Below are 13,002 nucleotides of genomic sequence, written 5' to 3'. Positions count from 1 at the left end.
TGCTGTGACTTTTGGACTTGAAATTGTTTACTTCTCCAGATATTCTCATTCTACTGACCTAAGAACTGGGCCCCTTTATAGTTCCTAAATAAGGATTCAATTGAGAAAATAAATTACTGAAGATATTTTTAAAATTCCAGTTCTGGAGACAATAGGTCATTTTCTAATATTTTGCCTTCTCAGACTTCTTCATCTTTCCCCTGGGGGCACCCAAAGACTTGGATTGAGGGCGAGTGCTGCATTATTTACAAATTTGCAAATACTGTAATTTGTTTTGTGCACAAAGGAATTTGCACTTCACACAATTGTAAATTGATTGCTCCCTTTGAGCTGTTGATTAGATTCCTGCTAATTTTTCCAAGGGCCCAATACCAGTACTACTCCGAAGGAGGAATTGAGACAAAGTGATCCAAAAGTGGCACTGCTTGAGTGCCCCGTCCCCTTCCACCCTCTCCATTGCCCACCTCCACCAGGAAAATTATTCTTGCCGAAGCTCGTTTTCCAAAGAACAAATATTCCATCAAGATCCAGATTTCTGCCAGCTTTCTCTTCTAACTTCCCCTTCCAGAGTTTCCTGCATTAAACCCTGTAGAAAGCAGACTGCAAAGAAGGGGCCTACAGATGTGGGTTTGTCATTGTTTGGCCTGCAAATGTTAGCCAGCACAGTTCTTTTTAACACTGAATTGCTTAAAACTACTTGTAGTAGGAGATTTTTGCCGCCACCTGCACCCCCACCCACCAACAAGTCTAGATTTCTGGTGTCTCTTGAAAAATGGTTAGATCTGGTTACACCGGATGTATACTGGTATATGGCCACCATCTGCTGGAACCCAGTACCTCTTATCTGCGTTTGGACATGCATTTTCAGGTTTACCAACGTCTCTGTCACTCTTCTGGGGTTCCATTTTGCCACTTTATGTACATTATCTTCTTGACCTTTGTAAGGATTTGCCATCTCAAAACTTTCTCTGGCACTCAAATTACTGATCTGCTGACTGATCCTCTTAACTTTATCATAGAATATGAGTTAAAAAGAAACATGTCATCTCTTGGCTATAGCAAAAGTTGAGGAAAAGAATCCAGTGTAAAGAATATCATGATACGCAGTTGCCTGGGTGATGGTAAATAAGGGATGGATTGCAAAGTGGCCTGAGGAATCTTTTGTTGGTGGTGGAAATGGTATGTATCTTGATTGTGCTAATACTTTCACGGGTGTACATAACTGTCAAAATGCAATAAACTGTACAGTTTTATTATGCAGTTAACTGTGTGTAAGTTATATCTCAATATAGTGGATTTTAAACAAAAACAATAATGGTTGTATAATATTTTAACATTTGTATGTATAACAATCTGTTCAGTCAAAAATCTATAATTGGATATTTGTGGGAATACTTTTAGTGAAAGTAAATAATATCAAATATGCAAATTCACAAAAAGAATATTATGATATGTATATCAATTATACATCAATTAAAAATAAATTAAAAAAGCATACTCTGGTGCTCTGACACACACACGTGTGTGTGTGTGTGTGTGTATACACTTCTGGTACTCTGATACATATGTGTGTGTGTGTGTGTGTGTGTGTGTGTGTGTGTGTGTGTATACACACAAGGGGAAGGACAGTTGTCTAAGAAGGGACTATTATGTCCTTTATACTGGTAATCTCACTCCTTATTCTAACTCTGTCTAAATTCCCATTCAAATTGTAGCTTTAGGAGAAAGGGACCAAGGGGAACATGGCAATAGTAGGAGGACCACAAGGGTGTTTTCTTTGATAAGCATTATCGTGTGGGGACTAAGAGCCTGGGCTCTGGAGTCAGACATGGATTTGAGCACTGATTTGGCCCCTTACTAGATATACGACCTTGGGCAAGTCACTTACTGTCTCTAGGCTTCAGTTTCTTCATCTGTGAGATTGAGTAATAATGGTACTTTCTCAAAGGGTGATTGTGAAGATTGAATGAGACCATGCCCTGTAGTGTTCAGGAAGCGACTAGAACCTTGCAAACCCTCAAAAAATGTTTGCTGCTAGCTGCCACAGTACAAAGGATGTTAAGCTCTGACATTGGTCTAGTTACCTAACTTTTCTATGTCTCAATTTATGTCATCTAAAAAGAAGATATTAATGTTGGCTTAATTATAAACAGTTGTTTTGAGGATTAAATGAGTTATACGTAAAGCACTGTAAGAATGTCTTGCATATAAGAAATGCTATATGAATATTTACTCTTATTGTATACTGTGGTCAGGAGATCTTTTTTTATTTTCCTCTTTGTTTTCCTGTGAAGATCTTTGATTTTCAAGGTACTTCTCAAAAGTAAGGTAACGTGTTGTAGAAGTAGCAATGGACAGAAAGTCAGAAGACCTAAAGTTTAGTTCAGTAGTGCTGTAAACTAAGTGACTTTGGGCCTCAGCTGCCTTATATGTTAAATGCGGAAAGGTCATTAGGTGGGGTCAGGGCCAATCCAGATTATAGGAAAATTGAAACTAATGTAATACGGAGACTTTTCTTAAGAAAAAAAATATGAAACTATGGATGCAAAATTATTTATGAAAGTGAATACTTATTTAAAATAAATAAATGGAATCAATAAACTTTAAAAAGCTGAAAATACTATAAACATCACAAAATCCAAACAAATAACAAAATTTTATCAATCAACGACCAGACACAACCCTATATTACTTTTTTCCTCTACATATTTTTGGCTGTATATTTTAATTTCCTTTTCATATGAGAATGATTTTTGCAATATTATCTTCTATGGAGAAAATAGAAGGATGATTCATTTTTTTCTCTAGTCTAGTGCCCTAGGACACTTATGCATCATAAACATTTTTCAGCCTACATCTTTGTGACATGGTGCATGTGAATTGGCCTGGTGGCAGTAGAATTATTCCTAGAATCCATTCTTACATTGCTGCTACTGCTGCTGCTGCTAAGTCGCTTCAGTCGTGTCCGACTCTGTGCGACCCCATAGACGGCAGCCCACCAGGCTCCCCCTTCCCTGGGATTCTCCAGGCAAGAACACTGGAGTGGGTTGCCATTTCCTTCTCCAATGCATGAAAGTGAGAAGTGAAAGTGAAGTTGCTCAGTCGTGTCCGACTCTTAGCGACCCCATGGACTGCAGCCCACCAGGCTCCTCCATCCATGGGATTTTCCAGGCAAGAGTACTGGAGTGGGGTGCCATTGCCTTCTCTGATTCTTGCATTGGAACAAACTCCCAATTCTTACATTGGAACAACTCAAAACCAACAACCACACATGAAATGATATTATCTCTCTCTATATATATAACCCACTAAACACAAGCTAAAGGTATCTCTGTCTCAACTTCCCCTTACCTAGAATAACAAAAATACCCATGGCTTCCCAATTTCTCTAGCATGAGGGAGAGTTTGAAAGAGATAACTTGAGTGCAAAGAGTTTGTGGTCCTTACCAATAATACCTTGTTTTTAAAATTTAATTAAGAATATGACTATGTGGACACATTTCTCTGGCCTCTCCAAAGGGCCTGGGAAGGGACCAGTGCTAGTGATGGACACTAAGGTTTAAATGTCATTAAATTTGTGGTTAATTCGTATCTGAAAATCACAAAGACCTATTCAAGGTCTAAAATTCTGTGAATTTGTTTTGTCTTATAATTTCCATGAGAATCTAGTGCAAGCAAGACTAGGAGAGGAGAAGCAGGAGACTATCTGCAAGTAGGGAGGGAGAAAGGAAAAGCAGCTCTAGTCTCAAAAAATCCCCAAAGTTGCCCAGGTTTTCCTTTGTTCCCTTATTTCTTCTGTGAGTCTATTCCTTTTTTTTTTTTATTAATCTATTTGTACTCACCCTTGTTCTTAATATCTTTCTTATAGATGTGAGGAAACTAAGACAGAGAAATAATTTTATGTATTTTAAAGAAAGATCATTGTGGAATACGCTAGTTGTCTGGGTGTTAAAAAGGAAAGTGGGTGAATAAAACAAAAACCCACATTTGAGTAAGGGAGTTTGGAAATAGGATCCTGTGAATCAGAGTATAGAGGAGTTATAATTTTTAGACTCAAGTGTCTTAGATAACATATAACAGTATTTATTCTGTTGTGAAGAATTTGCAGGAAATCAACACATAGTTGAAGGGACCCTTAGAAGGGAACAGCCTACACTTCAATTTTCATCCCTTCTGAAAGTGACAGTTACGTACAGATTTTGAGCGTCTTCAAGGATGAGCCTTTATTCATCTGAGTATGTCAAGTACTTGGAACCTAACAGGAAGTGCTTGAAAAAGCTTGTTGGATGAAATAATTGGGTGTATTAGAGTTTGTTAACTAGAAAGTAGATATATTTTTACCAACAAAAGTTCCCAAGTTGTCTTAAAATTGTAAAATGATTTTCATGCAAAGGTAAAATATGCCTTGGTAGCAAGAAGCAACTTTCAATAATTATATAAACGGTAACAACAAATAGCAATTTCAAAGATAAAATGTTGGCATTCCTACATGAGCTGCCAGCTTGGAATCACAGCAGTGTCTTGTAAGAGTTTGGAAAGCTAGAAGCATTTTGGAAGATTACGCTTTGAAATACGTGCTGTCCAGATATTCTTTTATTCACTCATTTATTTATTGGATATTCAGCAAGTAGTAAGTCCTGGTGATTAAAAAAATAACAAAAGATACGTTTACAATTTAATAGAGAGACTAAGGTATAATCTCTGCACTGGTGTAGAAGATAAATAGAAAATGGAGAACAGAGGGTAAGAGAATTATGAGCAAAGAATTCAGAAAGCTCCTTTGAGTAACTATACGCCTCTTAGTGGTAGCGATGGAAATTCATCCCTGTGTTCATGTGTTCATTTGCTCAACATGTGTCCGTGGAGTACAAGTACCAGGCTCTTGGCTAGTTAGGGAACACGAGAGTCGGGGTCTTACAGAACAGATAATCTTCTAGAGAAGAGGGACTTCAAACAAGTAACGCCAATATGTAATAAGTATTTTTATTTTTGGCCACACTGTGTGGCACGTTGGACCTTAATTCCCCAACCAGGGATCAATCAGGGGCCCTCTGAAGTGGAAGCTTGAGTTCTTAACCACTGGACCACCTAGGAAGTCCCTGTAATGATTATTATAGTAGGGGAAACACAGGAAAGAAATATATATCATGAGAATCTAACACAATCCAGGCTTCCCTGAGGAAGCAAAATGCAAACCCAAGTAGTGGACTGTCCACAGTTTATGACAGTGACTACCTTGTATGCCAGCCAGTAGGTCCTTTCCATCTGCAACACACATCTTGATGTTTCAGTTCCTCTTTTAATACAGTTCCTGTTACAATTATAAAACTCCTATTAATCCTGAGCTTTTACATTACAGTAAACAAACTTTGGGCTTCCCTGGTGGCTCAGATGGTAAAGAATCTGCCTGCATGCCGGAGACCTGGTGGAAGACCCAGGTTTGATCTTCCTGGGTCAGGAAAATCCCCTGGAGAAGGGAATGGCAACCCACTGTAGTATTCTTGCCTAGAGAATCCCCTGGACAGAGGAGCCTAGTGGGCTACAGTCCATGGGGTCGCAAAGAGTTGGACATGCCTGAGCGACTAACACTGACTTTCAAACAAACTTTAATACTGGGAGCAAGCCTCCTTTCTCTTTTATGAGGCACTATCCTTATTTAACTCCTTTTTCCTAATTAAAGAATATCATTTAACATCATTTCACACTTGATATTTCTCGCTTAGCCCACAACCATGCTGAGTTCCATCCGTGTATGTGCAAGTTAAATGTAGGCACCATTTCTAAGAGGTACATCTATTTTATCTCTCTTAAGACTCTCAGGTATTTGAAAGTAATCCTCCTATCTCTAATCTATATTTCTAGTCCCCACAACACCCATTGTAATGATACTATAATCATAATAGATGTAGTAATAGAAGCAACCACTGCCATTTACTGAGTGCTTACTATGTACCAGTCATTTCACAATATCCTTTATACATTATCTTACCTAATATTTACAAAATGCCTATGAATGGCTATTATTATCTTCATTTTTACAAACAATTTATAGGAATTAAAAGTTTGGTCAGAGTTATTACTAGACATTTGAGATTTGAACCCAGATTTGCACTTAATGCCAGTATTTATACATAGTATTATGCAATCCTGTCTTTGCATTGTACAATCAGAATATTGTAATTATTCTTTGAAATAATTCTCTGTGATAGGTTACCAAACTATGAGGTCTGCTGACTTAGGTCTCCCAATGTCCACCAAATAGAGTGCGGGCATTTCTGGTAGCTGGATTACTATTGAAATCCATGCTATGGGAGTAGAAAAAGCAATATGTATTATTCTGTCTTCTAATATTTTATTGCTCATTGGCATGTTACTCTAAAATAAAACAATTGAATGATCCCGGGATTCGAAAAATCCTTTTGTTGACACTCCAAACGCTGAAATTCCAACTGTTTTTGATATTTAAGTCTGACGATCCCTAAGCAAGTGGTTAGTCATGGAGATAAAATGGTGTACATACTGAAGTTGAAGGAGAAGGGAGACGAAAGAAGTTACCCTTGTTCCTCTTATGTGCTGTGTCAAGGATGGTCCAGGCCCACTGTGATTGGTTGAAACTAGCTCGTCTAACAAAGAAGCTGAATGAACTGGTTTCCATGTATCTGCTGGTGAACTAGAGGTATTTATCTCAAGCTGGCCCATCCATATCCTCCTCTAAGGAAATCTTCCTTTCTGTGGGCTCATTCTAAACAGTGATGCTCTGTACCATGTGTTTGCTCCCTGTCTCACATGAGTGGACCAAGGAGCAGGCAGTTGGTGGAAAATAGCCATTCTGTGACCTGGCCAACCATCTGGATGGACTAGCTTAAAATGATGATCTGGGCCAATCAGTTCCCTTTCTGGGAAATTTGGCAATTGGAAACTAAAACACCAAGCCAGCTGGCAACAAAGTCAGATTGTGAGAGGATGCCATGAACCAAAAGGAACCTAAAACTATGAAGGGCAGAACGGATAGTAAAGGTTGAGGAACCAGGTTGGACAAGAAGGATGGAGGCAATGCACAGAAAGAAAGCGAAGACGCTAAGACACTTGCAGGTGCCTTCAGTCTTGGCTATTTCCAGTTCTGGCCCTGCCATGTATCCTTGTGACAATCTACCCCCACTCCACTCTACCTAAATCTCCTTCCACCACTAATTTTGTGAAGTAACTTGGGTGTGCCTGTTTCTTTCAATCAAAAGAGATTGATTAAACCCATCTTCCTTCCCTTGCATGTCAAGCACTTACAAATATGAAGTATTACTCTTAGTTCTCATTAGCAAATGGATGTGAAAGTCTGACATTCGAAAGAAAGAACTAGAATGCAGTGAGCCAGAAAACCCCATTTTGCTTTTTTCACACAGAAAAAAATCTTCCAGTGTACATTTCATTAAGAAAGTCTGCTCTCGAATTTTTAGGACATTTTGTGCCTCCAGTTGGAGAATGAAGATCAGTAATCTATTACCTAAACTGCTTCTCTCCAAGTTTAACATCAGCGTGATTCCAAAGTGTCTACCTGAGCAACCACCCATGAAGAAAACTTTGAGAGATAAAGGCTTTCTCTCTTTCTGCTCTTATCCTTCATTCAGACCTCACGTCTGCTGGCCCAGTTTAATGATTTTCTAGAGTTCTTGAACCAAAAAAAAATTTTTTTTAAAGTAAAAACAAACAGAAATGGAAGTTAAATGTTTCTGAACATTTCCAAGAATTAAGTGGTGAAGAAAAAGATAAAGTAAATGAGGGCAGCTTTGGGTCAATTTGCAAAGTTAAAGATCACTATGGTGGTCTTTATGAAATAACGAAGAGGACCAGCTATATAACTAGGAACAGGTATAAATATTTTCATTTGACTCAACTTGCCAGATGAGAAATACATCTGAACAAGCTATCTGTTTCTGTAGGGCCAATCAATAGCTTTGGAGGAGCTCAAGCTTAACTCAAGCAGCCGCGATAAATCTGGAATAGTCTTGGTTTCCGTTCCTGTTCCTCACACGCTTTGTCTCTGCGGAAGCCACTACTTTTTCTTCCTTTTCTAAGTGTCTCTCTCTCCCTCTCTTCCTCCTCCCTGCACTTCCTTCTCCCTCCTCCCCCTTCCCTCCCCCTTCCCTCCCCTCCTCCCCCCTTCTCCCTCCTCTTTTTTTGCCTCCCCTCTTCCACTTCCTCCCCTCCTTCCTCTCCTCCCCTTCCTCTGTTCTCTCTTTCCTCTTCTCCCTCTCTCTTTCTCTCCCACTTATATTGGGTTTATTCTAAACTCAGCCACCCTTGAACCCATTCTCTCTCCTGCAGGTACAATAGTTCTTAGGATTTGCTAAGATCTTGGAAAATAAAGGAGATGCTTCACCTGACCAGTGAGGATCCTCTCTGCCACCCCTTTGAAAACGTTATGGATGGGGAATTAAAGGAAGTGGTGTTCCCTCACCCGGGGCCATCCCAGAAGGATTGTGGTTGTGCTGGACATGTTGTTGGTATGACAACTCTACTGCTCTTTCTGTCTATTCGAGACCTGTCACTTTGCATTTTCTTTCTCCAAGAAGACCCAAACATCGAGAGATTCACATGTCTGGGGGGAACTGGAATGTCGAGGAATGGAAACAAATGGAAATACATTATACCAGGGGAACTTCAGCTATGACCTGAAATGTGTTACCTAAGAGCTCTGTAAGGGAGACATTGAAAATTTTTTTCTATCTTAATATTATATAGTCTAGTCACTGTTGAAAAACCCTTCAAATTTCATTTTTTTTAGTAATTACTCTGTAGAGTTTTTTGAGGATTAAATGAAAAAAATTATGTAAAGTGCATAGAACAGTGTCCCTCCTGTTATAAGCACTCAATAAATGTTAGCTATTATTATTACTTTTAAAAGTTTTCATGCAGTAATAATATATTTGTTCAATTGCAATTGAAATTTATTTGAATTTTAACGTTTGGGGTTCCCTGGTGTCATTTACCACTGTATTTGATTTAAAAGGGCTCAAGTACTTGGTAACATGCAAGGTGGACCATCAAGCATCTTTACTGCAATTGTGTTTGCAAAGTACATTTTGGTCTTCTATTAGTTAGTCTGTTTGGTCACATTAAAGATAGAGAATTCTATGTCAGAGATCCTGTTGAAAAATGAAGAATCTAAGTGTCAGGAGAAATTAAATGACAACAATTAAATGACAATATTCTAACCTCTCTCTAGATGAAGAAAGACCATCTTCTCTGGGACTTGGGCCCATATGTGAGGTATATGCATCCACACTAGAGTTGGAAGTGGCAACCCATTCCAGTGTTCTTCCTGGGAAATCCCATGGACAGAGGAGCCTGGCAGGCTACAGAATCAGATGGGACTGAGTGATTAGACAACAATAGCAGTGCATCCACACACATGAATATATGCCTTTATGTGTCCTACTCTCAACAAATTCTCTTTTTTTTTTTTCTTTTTTGGCCATACTGTGCAGCTTGTGGGATCTTATTTCCCCAATCAGGGACTGGACCCAAGCCCTCTGTAGTGGAATTGAGGAGTTCTAACTCCTGGCCCGCCAGGGAATTCCCAACAAATTCTTTTTCCTAGAGTATGGAAAGGCAAAAAGCTAGAGCTAGTGAGTCATAATCATTCCTTAAGCTTTTATCTGAAGAGTTTCAGCTTGTCAGCTAATTAAAAGGAAGTATTATTCCCATTTAAGAGCTGGAATCCTGAGATAGAGCGCCCTGGCTCTTGCCATCAAGATCTTTGCCTGCTAGCCAATAGCTGATGGTCTCAGTTTTGCTCTACAAGAGGCAACTAACTACCTTTAGGATCATGGACAATATCACAAAAGATAACATGCCTGATGTATTTTGTATGACTCTAGTAAGAAGCTAACCATACTATAAATAGGTCTGGGTTTTTTTTTTAAATATAGGTCTGGGCTGAGAGGGTCTTCAGGAAAGTGTAAATGGGGAGGATATATAAAGCATGGACCAAGCCATGGATTCTTTCATCTTTGCTTTTTACAATTGCCCTCTGTTTATAGAAGTCTATTTATGAGTCTGCCTTGGTCATCAGGAAAAATGCCTTATTTATTTCCTGGCTGTTTACAAAACCAAGGACCCAGACTACAGGATATTTATACTGTTGTCTATCAAAGCATTCACTGGGAGAAGAGATAAGCGATTCATCTGCCAAAAATATTGCGGCCTGCAAAATAGGAGCACCCATGAAAGAAGGTACCACAGTACCATGTCATGACAAAATGAGTGTGTTTTCTTGGATGATGTAGCTCATTTAGGTTGATTTCACCTTCCTCAGATATCATGAACATAATTTTTGCTTCTTTCACTATAGCTCTTCCTTGCTTGGACAGGGACATCTCAGCTGGAAAGGGCCTGAAGCCAAGTCTGAGTTGGATCCTCCTGAGAACATCAAGAAGAGTTTAATTCCCCCCCCCCTTTTTTTTTCAAAGAACTGAGGAGTATATTTAGCCAGGCAAACATAAGTTTCCAAATGTGGAGGATTACGAGGAACGGTAAGATTTTTCTAGGTGGAAAAAAAGGGAAGGCAGATGCTTGGGTGTGTGCAAGGGCTTATAGCCCTGGGGCTGCCCTAAAGAGCTTCAGGGTGAAGTCCAGCCATGTGTCCCCCGAGGCAGGACAAGGACCTGGGGTGAAGAGCGGCTCCAGCCCCACCTGTGGGTTCCTGAGCCAGCTCAGCAGCATCTCAGCTTTGGTCTATTTGCTGTTTGTCTTCAGGGCTTCACTGACATCATTCGACCCTATTTCTGAGTGAGATCAGATTGATTCCTCAGAGCCCAAGGATCCCAGTGACACGTCAGCTTCACCACCCTCGAGTCATCTCTGCTTCTCCGGAAACACAAGCAACAAGATCATTATGATTTCTCAGAGCCTTTTAACAACAACGCCTTTGGCGTGTCACTTATCTGACTTACTTCTGACTTTTCATGTGCCAGTGTCCCATCCCTTTAATTTCATCTGGCTCTTTTCTCCATCATCAGCCCTGCTTCCTGGCCCCTTTTCGCTAGAGCAAACTGCCAACCCCAGGGCTTTTGTTCTCCTTTTCACATTCCCCTCAAAAATCACCCAAAGTATCCTGGAAGCAAAGGAGAAGAGCTTATACTATTTTTGTAGTGGGGAGCCTTGCAATGACTCGCCTAAGCATGGCCTGTTTGCCAACTGAAGTGGTTAATGCTCTGGCCAGGGGGAAAGTACAGTGGGATTTTGCCCAGGCACGTTTTGGCCATCCTGTGTTTTATGCTGCCTGTGCTAAGTCGGCTATTGTTTTTCCTTGAGGAACAGTGTTGGAGGCACAGTTGGAATTCACAGAACTGTAACCTTTCAGGTTGTCTCTGGTCCTGTCCAAGAACAGAATCTCAGCTCCAGCCAAATACTCCAAAAGCAAAGGTCATTTGTCATAGATTGTAACCACCCTGAGAGCATACGTTTCTGTCTGGGTTCTCTTCATTCCAGGTACACAGAATGGAGCCTGTCCCTCAGCCTGGCCCAATAAGTCTTTGTTAATTTGGATTCCTGCTTGATGAAATTATTACTGTAGTACTCTAGTACTGCATTGCAGCAAGGCTCTGCTGTATTAAATAGTGCAATATCAAATGAGTATGGCACGGCGGATTTTAATATGCTAATATACACAAAGGAGAAAAAGATCTTTGTATGTATCATGGGTTTTGAATGAACATGAACTTCTGAGGTCTGTAAATATCTTTCAGAGAACAGGACTGAAAATGGGGGAGAAATATAATAAATTTTAAGGAACGTCTTGAACATGAAAGACAGTTGATAAAAAGAAAGTTAAGCTTTTTAATTATAAAAGTATGAAATTGATAGAGTTCCCTGCTTATTTGAAACACCAAATTTTCCTAGGACCTTAGTATTGCTATTTCCTAAAAAAGGAGGGGGTGTGTGTTTATACTAGGTAAAATTCCTTCCAGTTCTAAAAAGTTGAGAGACTATAATTATAAATGATAAAAATCATAAAAAAATAAATAAAACTGATATCTTTATTCTCTCTCAGGGGAATAAGTCCAGCCCTAGAAGAAAAAACCTGAAAGAACCTGAAGTCTATGGTTGTAGTCTTTTGTGTATTTGAATTCTTTAAACTGTGTACAAAAATTTTATATATTTTTTCCCTTGAGGAACAAGGATCCATAGTTTTCATCCAGTTGCCAAGGCAGTTTGAGACCCTCCCAAAACCTTGTAAGCTACTGGGTTATAACATTTTAGACTGTTTCCTTGTAAGGCTTGAAGTAACCCTTTCTGCATGTCAGGCATTATGCTATACATTTTATATGTATTTCCCATTTAACCCTAACTTTGCAAGACTGCTGCTTTTCTGAGAAGTTAACTTCCTCAAAGACTTACAGCTGATAACTGGTGAAGCTGGGACACCTACCCAGGCTGAACCAGGGTGCCACGCTCTTATTCATTACATAGAACTATTTTCTTTTTGGGAGACAGAACATCTTCCGGAAACCAGAGCCTTTTCATTCTTAGCCATTATTTTCCCTGTTATTCATCTTTTATATTTATACAACTGCTTTCTGAACACCCTAAAGCCTTTCTACACCCAGGAAGCATTTCTCTGTGGAACCAGCCTTCTAAAGCACTGAAGCAATCCTCTCCAGACCTCTCACCTTGGTTTTCTTCCATTGTACAACCAGGGCAGCAAGCATAATTTTGCCTTAACTATCTATTCTAGACTCAAGTCTGGCCACGTGGCACTAATGGACAACCCATACATTTGGAGAGACTCCAAGAAATCCATCCCAAGCCCTGAATGGTCCTGGCCCTGTTCCAGAATTTTACTAACTTTCCATAAATTGTGATTCCAGACACGTTCATACCTTGCCCCCCAGGATAATGGAAGCCACAAAAGAGACAGAAATTAAAACATCAGCCCAGCTGGGCCCACATTGTGGGCCAGTAATTACAGTGGAACCCTTTGCCTCTTCGATCATCTGAGTGGAG

This window comes from Ovis aries, chromosome 15, assembly GCF_016772045.2.
Source record: "Ovis aries strain OAR_USU_Benz2616 breed Rambouillet chromosome 15, ARS-UI_Ramb_v3.0, whole genome shotgun sequence".
NCBI classification, from domain to species: domain Eukaryota; kingdom Metazoa; phylum Chordata; class Mammalia; order Artiodactyla; family Bovidae; genus Ovis; species Ovis aries.
Note: the sequence above shows the minus strand (reverse complement) of the source record.